The sequence below is a fragment of the Eublepharis macularius genome, chromosome 7 (assembly GCF_028583425.1).
Source record: "Eublepharis macularius isolate TG4126 chromosome 7, MPM_Emac_v1.0, whole genome shotgun sequence".
NCBI classification, from domain to species: domain Eukaryota; kingdom Metazoa; phylum Chordata; class Lepidosauria; order Squamata; family Eublepharidae; genus Eublepharis; species Eublepharis macularius.
In genome coordinates, this window is record NC_072796.1 from 54,862,654 (window position 1) to 54,869,767 (window position 7,114).

Genomic DNA, 7,114 nt, shown 5'->3' on the forward strand with positions numbered 1-7,114 from the left:
ACCATTTTTGGAAATGAGCATCTACTGAGCATCTCATGAGCTGAGCTGAGAAAAAGATAATAGCTTTAGGTCTCAATGGAAATTGAACAAAATTATCCCAAACCTGAAAAAGAAAGCAACACACAGGGGCAGTCTTAGTGATTCTGGGGTTCTGCCCCCCAAAATCACTGCCAGCACTACTTGCTGATGCCACCTGCACTAGGACCAAGCAAGGTGTGGACCTCATCCTGCACAAAGTGGGCAGGAACTGCTGCTGGCAGAAGCCAGTTGCCCAAGTCCCAGATGGGGCAGACACAAACAGCAGCAAGAGCCAGCTCCTCTTTCTCCCTCCTTCAGGGGGGCAGGGCCATGGGTGGCAACTCCCCCAGTATGAGGCCCAGGCTAGCTGCCTCTGTTGCCCATTGCTGAAGACTGCCCCTAGGAACAAATGAAAATATTATCAACTTCTGCATAGTAGTTTGAAAGAGAGTCAGATGGTCGGTCATCCATTGCATGAATAACTCCAACATATAATCAAAATAGCAGTCAGTGCTAGTCCCTTGACTGTACCTCTCCTCAATGAAACTAGAAAAAAGGGAGAACAGAGATCCATGAAGTTTGTAGGAGGAAATCTGAGCTTTTCGCATAGGTGTCAGATCTGTCAGGTCAACAGGGGCTACCATGAGGAAGTGAAATGGAGTGAGGTCCTGGTAGAATCATTCAATGAAGCTCTAGTGCCCAGGCAATGAAAAGCAAGGGAAGCTTGTGGTATGCTAAAACAGCAAACTGAGTTTGTTTGTTGCCCAAATTCAAAAAAACCCTGGCCTAATCTGGAGGATTTATAGGAGGATACTAAGGTGTTACCAGAACTGCTCTATTTGAATGGGGAATTAGCTAGCAGACTGGAACTAAATTTAGTGTGGATCTTTTAACCAATATATACTGGGGTCCCTCTCCAGATGCTCATGCAATAAAGAGGCAGACTAAATAAAGATACAACGTGTTTTACTAAATAATGTGGCGTATGCCTGAACTAGCACACGCATACAAGGTTACATACAAGAGCTAGGAAAACAGAGTAGGAAAATAGAGACGGTTGCATTAGCGGGGTAGCCCACTTGAGAGCAATGAAGTTGGATATACTCACAATCCTGAAGTGGAGCAAAGACGTAGCAGTGAGATGAGGTGGTCTAATGCCTGTACTGGATCCGAAATAGAGTGACGGCAAGGAGTCTGGATAGGAATGGCACACGCACCATGTGGCCTGGGAGACCAGCTTAAATACCCCAAAACGTACCCTGGGGCTGGTGCAGTTTCTAGTGGTTCTCACGGGCGAAAGAAAAGTTTTAATGGCTCTACAACTACCCTAGATGGGCCACTTTAGGAATCTGATTATATTATTGTGACACCTTGGGAGGAGGGGACAAAGGAGGGAGGGGGAGATCCAGGTGTGTTGAATGGATGTTCCAGCGGACAGGGCTTGTCCTGTCGTCATCATCTCTGGAATGTGGAGGCTGCTTTGAGATGCATTCTCTAAGTGCTTGGGATGGCTGGCACTTAGCTTCTTCTCCAGGGCGGCTATTAAGATATGCAGAGCAGGGTGAGACTCGCCACTGTGGACATGGTCTGCTTGCTTCTCTGGAATGGCTTCTCTCAGCAGGCTGCTTCTCTGGATCTTCTGGCTGCCTGGGAACATGGCTGCCGGCTGGGCATGGCTGGGGCTTGCTAGCAGGTTGCCCGGTAGTGAGGGCAAGCTCGGTGACCGGCCCGCGGGAGTCTCTAGACAGGAACTGGCCAGGGGGTGCCTGGTCAGGCTTGCTGGAGGTTTCCCCGGCTGGCACCTGGCTGCTAACAGTGCGGCTAGAGCCCAGGTGAGGCAGGCTTCCATGGAGGCAGGGAAACAGCATGTACAACACAGTCCATAGCAGGAATAGGGCACAGGCACAGTCCGTGGTCGATAGCAAGCAGGCAGAAAACTGACACATGAAGCAGAGTCCAAACAGGCAGGGAATAGACACGTGTATTAAAAGTGCACACGTGCAAGGCAGTCTTTGGTGTAGCAGTAAAACAGCAACGCAGGAAACTTAAACACAGTTCATGGCAGGCCTTGGAGCAGGAGAGGGGGGCTCCTTGGCAACAAAGGCGTAATCACACAATCCACTTGTCCTATGAGACGTTTTGCGTTTCCCTGCTGTTTTCTCCTTTAGACAGGATTCAGTGGTGACATGCAGGCTGAATCAGGCTGACATGTCCAGTGGCTTTTAGGAGTCCTGATGCTGGAAAAAAAGGTACTTACTTTTCCAAGACAATCTGCTCTGTCAGCTTTCTGCACTTCTGGTGTTGTGCACAAAGAGCTCTCTGGTGCAGGCACAATCAGCTTCGTAAAGCAATCCAGCATGTGTCACTATGAGAAAAAGAACATCAGAGAGGGTCTGTAGTACAATCGGAATTTAAAACATATTTGCTCTAGCTCTTCCAAATCCTTGAAATATTAGAGAACTTTGGCAAAAAAAAGTTGAAGAGAGAATCATAAGCCTGAGGGATAGTCTGTATGAGCAGCTATCCCTTGGGAGGGAAGCCCTTGACTCAACTCTCTTTCAATCGATTAATTCCATAAACAATATCTGTACGGTGGAACCCAGATTTCCATGTAAGCCTGAATCTGAAGGTACGCTTACCCCTGTGATTTCCCCAAATGTTGAAGCTTGACTGCATAATCTGTATGTATGTAAGCCAGCCTGGACCAAGGAACGCTGTTGATTCTGGATAACAGCCTTGAATAAACAAGTTCCCACACAAAGTATCCCACACAATGCATCTCATAGACAATATACATGGCACTGCAAAGTGATTTTACTATGATGCTGGAGGAAAGATTTTTGCTCCCGTGAATATATTTTTTCAAAGTGCTGCAGAAAACTTTCATTCCTGGGTCTTGGTGGTATATACTATACTATACTAAGAGTCAGAATTGGGAGGAAAGAACAGCAATCTTGAGTTTTTTCCAGTTTTATGGAAGATGTAATCTGGAGGTGACATTTGTAACTGGCACCTGTCACTATAACAAATTACAATATTAACATGGAAATCCGGTGTTCAAGCATGCCAAAATTACAGATACTTGAAGGAATGTATTCCCCATCATTGATATTCTTTGTCAGAACATACTGTCGAGTTGTCAGGGCACCCAAATCAGGTTTTGGGAGTATTCAGGATCCAAGTCACAATTTGCTTAGCAAGTGTGATTCCTGCACCCACACTGGTGTCTGTCACCATATTGCATATTTCTAAACATGCATCAGGGAGCTAAAACCAGTCTTAGTTCTCTGGTGCATGTCCAGCATTTGTTTCTATATGTTTACAAATACATCACTCCCCAGCACTCACCACTTCAAACATCAGTGTTGCACACAGCAGATGTGTTGGCTGGATTAAGTGTGAATTGGTTCTGAGGCTTGAGAGGGCAACAACTACTCAAATACCCTCATAATCAGGGTCCAAGCTACAAAAAGGGCAGTCACAGTATATGGCTGACATCAGAACCAGGAGTGAGTGAAGGAACTGTATTGAGGATTTGGATACATAATTAGTGATCAGGGATGGTCAGACTCACTAAGTAGATGAACCACATAAGCACAAATCAAGAGACAGCCCGGAAAGATCTCTAGAAGAGAGCAAGAATCGTATCTGCCAACATTTCATATTCAAAAGAGGCATATGATTTATTTATCTCATTTATACCATGCTTTTCTCCTCAATGGAAAACCCAAACACTTTACATTATTCTCCTGTCTGCCATTTTATCTTCACAGCAATCTTATAAAGTAAATTAAGGCTGAGAGTTTATAGACTGGCCCATGGTCACCCAGCCAGCTCCCATGGCAAAGTGGGAATTTGAACCTGGGTCTTCCAGAACCCAGTCCACCACTCTAGCCACTGCACCATACTGGCTATGAAACTTTGGCCTATAACTTGTTGCTTAACAGTATGCTTATATACCTGTCAGTGTGATCACCAGCTGATCTCTAATAGTAAATCAAGGTCAATTTGCAGTTAATTTAATATTTTAATTTGATAATTTATGTGTTGAGATTAATTGCATCAGTAAGTACCATTAAGTTAATGAATATCTCACAGTTACCTATTAAGTCCAGAAAGGCCCATTTGTATCACTTTCCATAAGTAACCACGGGAAATCTGTATACTTCTTAGATGTGGCAGGGACTGAAAACAACACAATTGCTGTTTCAATAAAAAAAGAATAATGTAGTGGAAGCCTCAGAATATGTACACGTAAATCTCCTTTGCAAGAAAGGTACAAAGGAATCTAGGGTAACACGGGTCAAGTTCTGATCCTCATACAGTCATTAAACAAATTTGTATTAAAGGGTAGAACATAATTATTGTGGGGCTTCGATTTCAGCAGAGATATTGGCACACAATAATTGCTGGGTCTAGACCCTTCTTTGGCTTCAGAATTTGCTATCAAAGCAAGTGACAGCCATCCACTTCCTCTGCGATGTGTAACTTGACTTCCTTTGTTTGTGCCGTCTGTGATTTGGATTGTGGGTTCATATATGAAGGCACATATCGCTTGAAGGCTTTCTGGTGCATTTGATCTTCTGATTTTATAACTAAAACATCTTAAGTTTGTATGGAGTTGACATGTCTATTTTTACAGGGGGGGATACAGCTGGTGATAGATCTGTTAAATTGTTTTAGAAGACTTAGAAATACCTATTGGCTGTGTTATAAGTAGAACAGGAAACTTCAAAAAGCACCATTTGTATAGCCCCAGGCCCTAAGTTCATTGCCGATATACATCACTCACCAATTCCATCAATATCAAATTAGGTGCCTTGCATTTAATATGATCACTTAAAATGCTTTTATTAAGGTGGCTGGCTTTGGTGCTGAGTACAAATGGCAACAGGGAAGGAAAAAGCATGAAGAGGTTAGCGGAGATCCTATGATTAAGGGGGGAAAGTGCTTTGTGATAATGTTTCAGCCTCCAGGGCTTCTTGCGATGGAATAGTAGAGCTTTTGTTCAATGTTTCTCATTTCCATTCCAATCCTGCCTATCTAAAGAAAGATCTAGGTCTTATGCATGGGGAGCAGTTGGCATTTTTAATCCTCCAGGGCTTTTGTCACCTCATGCCTTTCAAACACCTTTAAGAGTCTGGCACCCTGCAGCCTCTGATAGGGGATCTTTGTTGAGGCTATAGTGTTTGCAAGCATAATGCTCCTTCCAGTCTCTCGACATCCTACAGCAAAGGAAATCCATTGCCATTTGGAGAAGGGAAAAAATGCTAACAGAAAAAAATCTTTGTCTCATTGCTGAATGTTGGGATGCTGCATCACACATTTTTCTCATGAACTATTTTACTTTAATTTCTGGACCATCTTCTGCTGTTTAGGTGAGAAAAAAGCTGGATGTAATTTAGCAGAACCCCTAGAACATGGTAAAATATTCCATATGGAAGTGTACAAATTAGCATATCTGACTGGATGTTTTGGAGATTTTTCATTCATAAGGTTACCATAAGCTGGAAGCATCTTGGCACATAACACACGCACACAAATTAGAATAAGTGGCTAGATCACACAGATAAGGGAAATCACCGAGAACAGTATAGTTGCTAGGACCAAGTCAGCTTCTTTCAAATTTAGACATTTTTCTCCTTCCTTATAATATTGGGATAACAGTCACAAGGTATATTTATAGATCCAGAGGAGTTAGCTGTGTTAGTCTGTAGTAGCAAAATCAAAGAGTCCAGTAGCACCTTTAAGACTAAATATACCTTTAAGGTATATTTATAGCACCTACAGTGCAATTTTAAGGCCATTGACTTCAATGGGTATAACTGTGCTTAAGACTGAACTGCTAAATACCGCCACAAAGAGATCAGTCTGAAAAATTATTGGAAGCCAAAACATCTTCCAGCTGATGCCAAGGAAGTATGTTCCTGAAAAGGCCTGAAAAGGGGATCAGCCAGGGAACGCTTTTGAGAAGGACACAGTAAACTCATAACCAACAAAGGTCTTTGGGCATCCATGCAGCTCTTTGTATGAGCATAAATGTACCTGGCGTGCACCCTGCGTGACATTCACATGGCAGCCTGTGGTATCTTTCCTGAATACTACTGAGATAATACAGTGGCAGTAGGAAGACTGATGTTTTTGTGAGCCAGTATGCTTGTGTGGCTTGCAATATTATCATTCCCAATATTGCAGACAGATTAGCATATGTTTTCGTAAGGTTGGGTTTTTTTGCTTCAGTGAGTTTTTTATTTCTCAAGCCAGTAATTCAAATGGAAAACCTAGATAAGAACATAGATTTCATTTGAAATGTTTAATCGTACACTGACTCTGAAGTGAAACTGAAAGTGCTGTGTGCTAATTTTTAAAACACCATAACTTGTCGCTTTGGCTTGTCGCAATTATGTTAAATGCCTACTGTCCAAACAGCTCTTCAATTCCTACTGCATTTGCTGTACAGAACCAGCAGAGCCCCTGGTCAAATAATTTACTTCTAATGAACTTGTAGCCATTTATACTTGCTAAAGTTGCTATAATTTATTAAGATGCACTTCTGAAAAAAAATTAATCTCCACCTTTGCAAATATATGTTCTTTACTTCTGCTGTCCAGCTTTCCCATATTCTGATTAGTGCTTGAGTAGAATCTAAACTGCACCCAGAGTTTATATTTTCTAAGTGAGAGCAGCCATTGTGTCTTCATTCCAGCAGCATTTGTGTGTGTGCGCCATGCAGTCAAGTTACAATCGACTTATGGCATCTCCAAAGGGGTCTTCAAGGCAAGTGAGAAGCACAGGTGGTTTGCCATTGCCTTCCTCTACAGAGTCTTCCTGAGTGGTTGCCCATCCAAGTGCCAATCTTGCTGGCTTCCAATAACCCAGGAGATGGGGCTATACCATGTGGCCTTCCCTCCCAGCAACCTTTGAGCAACCTCAGATTTTTTTTTGCACCATGAATGGCTTAATCTAATTAAGCCTGCATAGCATTTCCTCTGGTCTATCTGTCGACTCCAGGAACCATTGACGGAGAGGCTTTTGTCTCTCAACCCTTTTCCTTCTCTTTAACATCCAGCCTGATGAAGCGTTCTGGAGAACCTGA